Source organism: Heterodontus francisci, chromosome 5 (assembly GCF_036365525.1).
Source record: "Heterodontus francisci isolate sHetFra1 chromosome 5, sHetFra1.hap1, whole genome shotgun sequence".
Lineage (NCBI taxonomy): Eukaryota > Metazoa > Chordata > Chondrichthyes > Heterodontiformes > Heterodontidae > Heterodontus > Heterodontus francisci.
Genome location: NC_090375.1, coordinates 204,194,918 through 204,208,570, shown reverse-complemented (window position 1 = coordinate 204,208,570; position 13,653 = coordinate 204,194,918).

Sequence of the window (13,653 nt, the reverse complement as noted above, 5' to 3'; positions counted from 1 at the left end):
CATACTCACTCTCTCACACTGTCTCACACACACTCACTCTCTCACACTCACACACATTCACTCTCTCACTGTCTCAAACACACTCACTCTCTCACACTGTCTCACACACATTCACTCTCTCACACTGTCTGACACACACTCACTCTCACACTGCCTCACACACACTCACTCTCTCACACTCACACACATTCACTCTCTCACACTGTCTCACACACACTCACTCTCTCACACTGCCACAGACACACTCACTCTCTCACACTGTCTCACACACTCACTCTCTCACACTGTCTCACACACACTCACTCTCTCACACACACTCACTCTCTCATAGTGTCTCACACAGACTCACTCTCTCACACTGTCTCACACACACTCACTCTCTCACACACACTCACTCTCTCATAGTGTCTCACACACACTCACTCTCTCACACTGTCTCACACACACTCACTCTCTCACACTGTCTCACACACATTCACTCTCTCACACTGCCTCACACACACTCACTCTCTCACACTGTCTCACACACATTCACACTCTCACACTGTCTCGCACACATTCACTCTCTCACACTGCCTCACACACGCTCACTCTCTCACACTGTCTCGCACACATTCACTCTCTCACACTGCCTCACACACACTCAGTCTCTCACACTGTCTCGCACACTCACCTCTCACACACTCACTCTCATGCTGTCGCGCACACTCTCACTCTCTGACACTGTCTCACACACACTCACTCTCTCTCACTGCCTCACACACACTCACTCTCTCACACTGTCTCACACACATTCACTCTCTCACACTGCCTCACACACTCTCCCTCTCTGACACTGTCTCACACACACTCACTCTCTCACACTGCCTCACACACACTCACTCTCTCACACTGTCTCACACACACCCACTCTCTCACTGTCTCACACACATTCACTCTCTCACAATGTCTCACACACACTCACTCTCTCACACTGCCTCACACACACTCACTCTCTCACACTGTCTCACACTCTCACTCTCTCACACTGTCTCACACACACTCAGTCTCTCACACTGTCTCACACACATTCACTCTCTCACACTGTCTCACACACACTCACTCTATCACACTGCCTCGGACACACTCACTCTCTCACACTGTCTCTCACACACTCACTCTCTCACACGCACTCCCTCTCTCATAGTGTCTCACACACACTCACTCTCTCACACTGCCTCACACACACTCACTCTCTCACACTCACACACACACACTCTCACACTGTCTCACACACTCACTCTCTCACTGTATCACACACATTCACTCTCTCACACTGCCTCACTCACACTCACTCACTCACACTGTCTCACACACTCACTCTCTCACACTGTCTCACACACACTCACTCTCACACTGTCTCACACATATTCACTCTCTCACACTGTCTCACACACACTCACTCTCTCACACTGCCACAGACACACTCACTCTCTCACACTGTCTCACACACTCACTCTCTCACACTGTCTCACACACACTCACTCTCTCATAGTGTCTCACACACACTCACTCTCTCACACTGTCTCACACACACTCACTCTCTCACACTCACACACATTCACTCTCTCACTGTCTCAAACACACTCACTCTCTCACACTGTCTCACACACATTCACTCTCTCACACTGTCTGACACACACTCACTCTCTCACACTGCCTCACACACACTCACTCTCTCACACTCGCACACATTCACTCTCTCACACTGTCTCACACACGCTCACTCTCTCACAATGCCACAGACACACTCACTCTCTCACACTGTCTCACACACTCACTCTCCCACACTGTCTCACACACCCTCACTCTCTCACACACACCCACTCTCTCATAGTGTCTCACACACACTCACTCTCTCACACTTTCTCACACACACTCACTCTCTCACACTCACACACACACACACTCTCTCACATTGTCTCACACACACTCACTCTCTCACACTGTCTCACACACACTCACTCTCTCACACTGCCTCAATCACACTCACTCTCTCACTCTCACACACATTCACTCTCTCAGAGTCTCACAAACACTCACTCTCTCACACTGTCTCACACACATTCACTCTCTCACACTGTCTCACACACACTCACTCTCTCACACTGTCTCACACACTCACTCTCTCACACTGCCTCACACACCCTCACTCTCTCACACTGTCTCACACACATTCACTCTCTCACACTGTCTCACACACACTCACTCTCTCAAACTGCCTCACACACACTCACTCTCTCACACTGTCTCGCTCACTCACCTCTCACACACACACTCTCATGCTGTCGCGCACACTCTCACTCTCTGACACTGTCTCACACACACTCACTCTCTCTCACTGCCTCACACACACTCACTCTCTCACACTGTCTCACACACATTCACTCTCTCACACTGCCTCACACACTCTCCCTCTCTGACACTGTCTCACGCACACTCACTCTCTCACACTGCCTCACACACACTCACTCTCTCACACTGTCTCACACACACCCACTCTCTCACTGTCTCACACACATTCACTCTCTCACACTGTCTCACACACACTCACTCTCTCACACTGCCTCACACACACTCACTCTATCACACTGTCTCACACTCTCAATCTCTCACACTGTCTCACACACACTCAGCCTCTCACACTGTCTCACACACATTCACTCTCTCACACTGTCTCACACACACTCACTCTCTCACACTGCCTCGGACACACTCACCCTCTCACACTGTCTCTCACACATTCACTCTCTCACACTGCCTCACACACACTCACTCTCTCACACTGCCTCACACACTCTCCCTCTCTGACACTGTCTCACACACATTCACTCTCTCACACTGCCTCACACACTCTCCCTCTCTGACACTGTCTCACACACACTCACTCTCTCACACTGCCTCACACACACTCACTCTCTCACACTGTCTCACACACACCCACTCTCTCACTGTCTCACACACATTCACTCTCTCACACTGTCTCACACACACTCACTCTCTCACACTGCCTCACACACACTCACTCTATCACACTGTCTCACACTTTCAATCTCTCACACTGTCTCACACACACTCAGCCTCTCACACTGTCTCACACACATTCACTCTCTCACACTGTCTCACACACACTCACTCTCTCACACTGCCTCGGACACACTCACCCTCTCACACTGTCTCTCACACACTCGCTCTCTCACACTCACACACACACACACACTCTCACACTGTCTCACACACACTCACTCTCACACTGTCTCACACACACTCACTCTCTCACTGTATCACACACATTCACTCTCTCACACTGCCTCACTCACTCACTCTCTCACACTGTCTCACACACTCACTCTCTCACACTGTCTCACACACACTCACTCTCACTCTGTCTCACACACATTCACTCTCTCACACTGTCTCACACACACTCACTGTCTCACACTGCCACAGACACACTCACTCTCTCACACTATCTCACACACTCACTCTCTCACACTGTCTCACACACACTCACTCTCTCACACACACTCACTCTCTCATAGTGTCTCTCACACACTCACTCTCTCACACTGTCTCACACACACTCACTCTCTTACACTCACAGACACACACACTCTCTCACACTGTCTCACACATACTCACTCTCTCACACTGTCTCAGACACACTCACTCTCTCACACTCACACACATTCACTCTCTCACTGTCTCAAACACACTCACTCTCTCACACTGTCTCACACACATTCACTCTCTCACACTGTCTGATACACACTCACTCTCACACTGCCTCACACACACTCACTCTCTCACACTCACACACATTCACTCTCTCACACTGTCTCACACACACTCACTCTCTCACACTGCCACAGACACACTCACTCTCTCACACTGTCTCACACACTCACTCTCTCACACTGTCTCACACACACTCACTCTCTCACACACACTCACTCTCTCATAGTGTCTCACACACATTCACTCTTTCACACTGTCTGACACACACTCACTCTCACACTGCCTCACACACACTCACTCTCTCACACTCACACACATTCACTCTCTCACACTGTCTCACACACACTCACTCTCTCACACTGCCACAGACACACTCACTCTCTCACACTGTCTCACACACTCACTCTCTCACACTGTCTCACACACACTCACTCTCTCACACACACTCACTCTCTCATAGTGTCTCACACACACTCACTCTCTCACACTGTCTCACACACACTCACTCTCTCACACTCACACACACTCACTGTCTCACTCTCACACACATTCACTCTCTCACTGTCTCACACACACTCACTCTCTCACACTGTCTCACACACTCTCACTCTCTCACACTGTCTCACACACTCACTCTCTCACACTGCCTCACACACCCTCACTTTCTCACACTGTCTCACACACACTCACTGTCTCACTCTCACACACATTCACTCTCTCACTGTCTCACACACACTCACTCTCTCACACTGTCTCACACACTCACTCTCTCACACTGTCTCACACACACTCACTCTCTCATAGTGTCTCACACACACTCACTCTCTCACACTGTCTCACACACACTCACTCTCTCACACTCACACACATTCACTCTCTCACTGTCTCAAACACACTCACTCTCTCACACTGTCTCACACACATTCACTCTCTCACACTGTCTGACACACACTCACTCTCTCACACTGCCTCACACACACTCACTCTCTCACACTCGCACACATTCACTCTCTCACACTGTCTCACACACGCTCACTCTCTCACAATGCCACAGACACACTCACTCTCTCACACTGTCTCACACACTCACTCTCCCACACTGTCTCACACACCCTCACTCTCTCACACACACCCACTCTCTCATAGTGTCTCACACACACTCACTCTCTCACACTTTCTCACACACACTCACTCTCTCACACTCACACACACACACACTCTCTCACATTGTCTCACACACACTCACTCTCTCACACTGTCTCACACACACTCACTCTCTCACACTGCCTCAATCACACTCACTCTCTCACTCTCACACACATTCACTCTCTCAGAGTCTCACAAACACTCACTCTCTCACACTGTCTCACACACATTCACTCTCTCACACTGTCTCACACACACTCACTCTCTCACACTGTCTCACACACTCACTCTCTCACACTGCCTCACACACCCTCACTCTCTCACACTGTCTCACACACATTCACTCTCTCACACTGTCTCACACACACTCACTCTCTCAAACTGCCTCACACACACTCACTCTCTCACACTGTCTCGCTCACTCACCTCTCACACACTCACTCTCATGCTGTCGCGCACACTCTCACTCTCTGACACTGTCTCACACACACTCACTCTCTCTCACTGCCTCACACACACTCACTCTCTCACACTGTCTCACACACATTCACTCTCTCACACTGCCTCACACACTCTCCCTCTCTGACACTGTCTCACACACACTCACTCTCTCACACTGCCTCACACACACTCACTCTCTCACACTGTCTCACACACACCCACTCTCTCACTGTCTCACACACATTCACTCTCTCACACTGTCTCACACACACTCACTCTCTCACACTGCCTCACACACACTCACTCTATCACACTGTCTCACACTCTCAATCTCTCACACTGTCTCACACACACTCAGCCTCTCACACTGTCTCACACACATTCACTCTCTCACACTGTCTCACACACACTCACTCTCTCACACTGCCTCGGACACACTCACCCTCTCACACTGTCTCTCACACACTCGCTCTCTCACACTCACACACACACACACACTCTCACACTGTCTCACACACACTCACTCTCACACTGTCTCACACACACTCACTCTCTCACTGTATCACACACATTCACTCTCTCACACTGCCTCACTCACTCACTCTCTCACACTGTCTCACACACTCACTCTCTCACACTGTCTCACACACACTCACTCTCACTCTGTCTCACACACATTCACTCTCTCACACTGTCTCACACACACTCACTGTCTCACACTGCCACAGACACACTCACTCTCTCACACTATCTCACACACTCACTCTCTCACACTGTCTCACACACACTCACTCTCTCACACACACTCACTCTCTCATAGTGTCTCTCACACACTCACTCTCTCACACTGTCTCACACACACTCACTCTCTTACACTCACAGACACACACACTCTCTCACACTGTCTCACACATACTCACTCTCTCACACTGTCTCAGACACACTCACTCTCTCACACTCACACACATTCACTCTCTCACTGTCTCAAACACACTCACTCTCTCACACTGTCTCACACACATTCACTCTCTCACACTGTCTGATACACACTCACTCTCACACTGCCTCACACACACTCACTCTCTCACACTCACACACATTCACTCTCTCACACTGTCTCACACACACTCACTCTCTCACACTGCCACAGACACACTCACTCTCTCACACTGTCTCACACACTCACTCTCTCACACTGTCTCACACACACTCACTCTCTCACACACACTCACTCTCTCATAGTGTCTCACACACATTCACTCTTTCACACTGTCTGACACACACTCACTCTCACACTGCCTCACACACACTCACTCTCTCACACTCACACACATTCACTCTCTCACACTGTCTCACACACACTCACTCTCTCACACTGCCACAGACACACTCACTCTCTCACACTGTCTCACACACTCACTCTCTCACACTGTCTCACACACACTCACTCTCTCACACACACTCACTCTCTCATAGTGTCTCACACACACTCACTCTCTCACACTGTCTCACACACACTCACTCTCTCACACTCACACACACTCACTGTCTCACTCTCACACACATTCACTCTCTCACTGTCTCACACACACTCACTCTCTCACACTGTCTCACACACTCTCACTCTCTCACACTGTCTCACACACAGTCACATTCTCACACTGTCTCACACACACTCACTCTCTCACACTGTCTCACACACAATCACTCTCTCACACTGTCTCACACACACTCACTCTCTCACACTGTCTCACACACACTCACTCTCTCACACTGCCTCATTATCTCCCACAGATAATCATCGATCTCACACTTCCTCAGACAAACACTGGCTGTCTCTCTCACATGCACACTCCCTCTCACTGTCTCACACAGACCCAGGGCAGGTAAAGCCTGAGTGAGATACAGAAAAAGCTGTCTTTACACTCAAGTATTTGTGTCAGGACAGCCCTAGCAACTACAGTCCAGTTAGTTTGACATCAGTGGTGGGTGAGGTGTTAAAATCAATAATCAGGGTAAATATCAATGGACAATTTAAAAGGTTTGAGTGAATTGAGTATAGCCAACATGGATTTATAAAGGGAAGATCATGCTTGATTAATCTAATTGAATTTTTTGATTAAATCACAGAGAAGGTTGATGAAGGGAATGTGTGGATGTCGTTTATATGGATTTTGAAGTATGATAAAATACCACATAAAAGGCTGGTTACGATGTTGGGATTTCAGCTCCCTTCCTCCTTAAATTATTCCTGGACCCTGGGATTACAAGAACAAAATACATGTTACAAATAGATTTTGGCTCCACCCAAATTTGTTAGTTTATTACAACAACAAAAACACAGTACAAACTCCTCAATGATTTGACTGAAACTTACAATTACCCACACGGCAGGTCGTTACCGATGTTGATTGTAGGCCTGGATCTGGAGATGACTGGTCACCGTCCGTCTTCACCTGACTGCAGTGCCCACGTTCCGATGTTGTCCTTTCTTATAGTGTTCCCATCACACTATTCCACACCTGGGCCTCAGCTGTAGTTTCAGTTATCAGACTGCTGAGCCACCTGGTCTTTCACATCTCTTTATCTTGGTCATTCAATCTCCTGAACTATACAGAACAGCAAGGTCAGAGACAACTCCTTCTCTCCTCTCCTGTTGTCTACACAACATAAAGATAATGTGATTTCCCTCATGGTGATGGGTGCTCAGCTCATGGTATTGTTCAGGTGTTAATCCATCTCCCATTCTTGTCAGGAACTGACAGTGATTCATAATGTCAGTTAACTTGTGACATTGTCCACTTGTTAATGTCCTCCAAACTGATCATGAATCAGAGTTTCAGTGAACTTATTCCTCCTGTACATTGAGGTTAACTGTTTCATCTCCTTCAATCCTCCCCCTTTAAATCTCTATTACACTCGAGATATTACTTCTCACTATTCTCCTCCACCTTTGAGTGCATTTCTGGTTTCAGCCAAATCTCACATTTCTTTAACCAGACCATACATCTGGTTCCATCATCCCAAATCCCCTTTTAAAAATCTTTCAAGTTCCTCCCCTTTAACCTTTCTTTTCAGCTTCCATTGCAATATCAACAAATACAACACAATAATCAATTTCACAATCACTAACACATGTGATGTGATTCAAATCCAATGAGAGACCTCAATATTGAGTCCAATATCCCACCAAGGAGGGGGAACTATTACTCAAATGTTATCCCTCGTTTTCCTATTTTCCTGCTGGAGTGTATAATAATGTTTTTGGGAAAGCTCGACTTCCTTTACCAGTTTAGTCAAAGTTTCAGGTGATGATGAGATAACATATCCAAATTAGGATATGTATTCTTGGAGGTTCGGTAAATTACCATTCACTATGAGATTGACTGGGGTGTGATCAGAGATCGGCATTATCCTTTCCTGTGCTACTGGGGTCTGAAGTCACCAATGTTCTTTAGTGAAGGAAATCTGCTGTCCTTACCTGGTCTGGCCTACATGTGACTCCAGACCCACAGCAATGTGGTTAACTCTTACATGCCCTCTGAAATGGCCTAGCAAGCCACTCAATTGTACCTAACCACTACAAAGTCAATAAAATGGAATGAAACCGGACGGACCACCCGGCATCGACCTCGGTACCGGAAACAACAACGGCAAACCCAGCCCTGTCGACCCTGCAAAGTCCTCCTCACTAACATCTGGGGGCTTGTGCCAAAGTTGGGAGAGCTGTCCCGCAGACTAGTCAAGCAACAGCCTGACATAGTCATACTCACGGAATCATACCTGACAAACAATGTCCCAGACACTGCCATCACCATCCCTGGGTATGTCCTGTCACAACGGCAGGACAGACCCAGCAGAGGTGGCGGCACAGTGGTATGCAGTAGGGAGGGAGTTGCCCTGGGAGTCTTCAACATCCCCGCTAGACCCCATGAAGTCTCATTGCATCAGGTCAAACATGGGCAAGGAAACCTCCTGCTGATTCCCACCTACCATCCTGCCTCAGATGATGAGTTCGAACACCTCTATATTGAACATCACTTGGAGGAAGCTGTAAGGGTGGCAAGGGCACAGAATGTACTCTGGGTGGGGGACTTCAATGTCCAGCACCAACAGTGACTTAGTAACACCTCTACTGACCGAGCTGGCCGAGTCCTAAAGGACAAAGCTGCTAAACTGGATATGTGGCAGGTGGAGAGGGAACCAACAAGAGGGAAAAATGTACTTGAACTTGTCCTCACCAATCTGCCTGTCACAGATGCCTCTGCCAATGACAGTATTAGTAGAAGTGACCACTGCACAATCCTTGTGGATACGAAGTCCCATCTTCACATTGAGGATACCCTCCATCATGTTGTGTGGCACTACCACTGTGCTAAATGGGATAGATTTAGAACAGATCTGGCAATGCAAAACTGGGCATCCATGAGGCGCTGTGGGCCACCAGCAGCAGCAGAATTGTACTCAACCACAATCTGTAACATCATGGCCTGGCATATCCCCCACTCTACCATTACCATCATCCCAGGTGATCAACCCTGGTCCAATGAAGAGTGCAGGAGGGCATGCCAGGAGCAGCAACAGTCATACCTTAAAATGAGGTGTCAACCTGGTGAAGCTACAACACAGGACTATCTGCGTGCCAAACTGGGTAAGCAGCATGCGATAGACAGAGCTAAGTGATCCCATAACCAATGGATCAGATCTAAGCTCTGCAGTCCTGCCACATCCAGCTGTGAATGGTGGTGGACAATTAAACAACTAACTGGCGGAGGTGGCTCCACAAATATCCCCATCCTCAATGATGGGGGAGCCCAGCCCATCAGTGTGAAAGACAAGACTGAAGCATTTGCAACAATTTTAAGCCAGAAGTGCCGAGTTGATGATCCATCTCGGCCTCCTCCTGACGTCCCCAGCATCACAGATGCCAGACCTCAGCCGATTCGATTAACTCCACATGATATCTAGAAACGACAGAAGATACTGGACACTGCAAAAGCTATGGGCCCTGACAATATTCCAGCAAAAGTACTGAAGACCTGTGCTCCAGAACTTGCCACGCTCCTAGCCAAGCTGTTCTAGGACAGCTACAACACTGATACCTACCCTGCAATGTGGAAAATCGCCCAGGTATGTACTGTACACAAAAAGCAGGACAAATCCAACCTGGCCAATTACCGCCCCATCAGCCTACTCTCAATCATCAGTAAAGTGATGGAAGGTGTCATCAACAGTGCCATCAAGTGGCACTTGCTTCGCAATGACCTGCTCAGTGACGCTCAGTTTTGGTTCCGCCAGGGCCACTCAGCTCCTGACCTCATTACAGCCTTGGTTCAAACATGGACAAAAGAGTTGAACTCAAGAGGTGAGCTGAGAGTGACTGCCCTTGACATCAAGGCAGCATTTGACCGAGTATGGCATCAACAAGCCCTAGCAAAACTAAGGTCAATTGGAATCAGGGGAAAACCCTCTGCTGGCTGGAGTCATACCTCGTGCAAGGGAAGATGGTTGTGGTTGTTGGAGGTCAATCATCTGAGCTCCAGGATATCACTGCAGGAGTTCCTCAGGGTTGTGTATTATGCCCAAACATTTTCAGCTGCTTCATCAATGACCTTCCTTCAATCATAAGGTCAGAAGTGGGGATGTTCGCTGATGATTGCACAATGTTCAGCACCATTCGTGACTCCTCAGATACTGAAGCAGTCCGTGTAGAAATGCAGCAAGACCTGGACAATATCAGGGCTTGGGCTGATAAGTGGCAAGTAACATTCGTGCCACACAAGTGCCAGGCAATGACCATCTCCAACAAGAGAGAATCTAACCATCTCCCCTTGATATTCAATGGCATTACCATTGCTGAATCCCCCACTATCAACATCCTAGGGGTTACCATTAACCAGAAACTGAACTGAAGTAGCCATATAAATACCGTGGCTACAAGAGCAGGTCAGAGGCTAGGAATCCTGAGGCGAGTAACTCACCTCCTGACTCCCCAAAGCCTGTCCATCATCTTTAAGGCACAAGTCAGGAGTGTGATGGAATACTCTCCAGTTGCCTGGATGGGTGCAGCTCCAACGACACTCAAGAAGCTCGACACCATCCAGGACAAAGCAGCCCGCTTGATTGACACCCCATCTACAAACATTCACTCCCTCCACCACTGATGCACAGTGGCAGCAGTGTGTACCATCTACAAGATGCACTGCAGCAACGCACCAAGGGTCCTTAGACAGCACCTTCCAAACACGCGACCTCTACCAACCAGAAGGACAAGGGCAGCAAATGCATGGGAACACCACCACCTGGAAGTTCCCCTCCAAGTCACACACCATCCTGACTTGGAACCATATCACCGTTCCTTCACTGTCGCTGGGTCAAAATCCTGGAACTCCCTTCCGAACAGCACTGTGGGTGTACCGACCCATGTGGACTGCAGCGGTTCAAGAAGGCAGCTCACCACCACCTTCTCAAGGGCAATTAGGGATGGACAATAAATGCTGGTCTGGCCAGCGATGCCCACATCTCATGAATGAATAAAAAAAAAGTAAAAGACAGAGTCTCGAATTGGGCACCAGGTATCATTGTGTAACCTATACAGGATTTCACTAGTGGTGACACAGTAGATTCTGTTCCCCTTTATGGACCTGGGGTGGGACATGGCTCTGAGCCATCACCTCCATAGTACAGTTGATCGGCTGTCTGCTTCCAGATTCAAACCACATACCGGACGGGTGAAAAGATTTCAGTGGTATAGACACAACACCACATGTGTACCTCCTCCCTGGCATAACGTCAGATTAGTGCTGGTCATGGAGGTGCCTCTCTGAATTGTACGGAGAGGTCTTATGATGCCTCACATATAAACCAGTTTGAATAACACCAATATTTTCCACCCAGTATCCTTGTACTGGTCATTGTGATTGATCCATCACTGGTATCCTGAGAACTATCCCCATTATAGTTTGGTTATTCTGATCACAGTTGATTGGTACTGGGTATGGTTCAGAGGCCGACTGCAGCTGAATCCCATTCATCAGGTTGTCATAGGCACCGAGAGCCCTTAGCGCCTATTGTCAATCCATGATGGTATGAGGCCTTGTTTCAAATCCTCTAGATTACTATGCCCCTCGTTTAACAACCACTCACCAGACATGACACATACATCATTTTGGTCAACCTGGTCCGATGCATTTCAATCCTCCCTTATTCATTTGTTTACGGTCTGGCCTTGAGTCTCCAACTCAGCTATTATTTCCTTTAGGGCAATTGTCATTACTTAGTCTTCCCACAACTTTTGTCCCTCAATGCTATGACCCTCCCCCAGTATTTTCTTTAGCTGGTCTCACAGGGTCTTTCCCTGTAACTGCAACTGAGCATCATCCATATTATTGACCAGTGATGTTCCAGTATTAAACACCGTGGCCACATCATTAATCAATCCCCTTTTCCGTCTCCTCAAGCCAATGAGACTGTTGTTAACTGGTTTATATAAATCCTCCCGAATTTCATCCCCATAATTCTGCTCATAAAATTACCAGAACATCTCCTTTAGCAGTTTCTCATACAATTTCTCAGTTTCTGGTGAACACCATCTGGGCAGCTGTAACTCCGTTAAGAATGACAGATGTTACCTCATGATGTACATCAGGACACAACACTTTCCCTGTTGGAATAACACCAACACAGGTGTCGTTACGGGGCACTTAGCCCCTTTTTCCCGGGTCTTTGGTCGGAGATTCCTTTCGTGCGTGACCAGTTCAGTAGCATTGACTATATTTGGAGGATCTGAGACCACACAAGAGTCTAAACTCTGAGTCCAATCTGTTCCTGACCCGGAATCTTTCCATTGTCGTTTAAAACAATGACCACCCTTTTTGGCATTTGTGCTCCTTCCCACCGACACACACATAAATCCCTCGCTCTTCCTTCCACCACTTGTCCCAATACAATGTCTCCCCTTCATTAGTTGTGTGAATACCAGATGAGAAAGGGTCTGGGGATTCCTCTCAGCCTTCACTTGGTCTTACCCTAACAGGGTTTAATTGTAAACACACCATGTTTTTAGCTCCCCCCTTGGTGAATTCCTTTTCACCGCTTTCCAATTGTCAGACAAAGAAACCAGCACCAACAGGTTTTCTTAGGTTTAAAGAAGAAAGGTTGAAATTTCTTAAACTTAAACTCAAATTCAGTTGACACCCACGGATCCACAATGCACCCACGCTGGCATGCATACGCAATACACACAGGCAGATAGAGACAGAAAAGAGCAGAAGAAAAATAAAGTGAAGA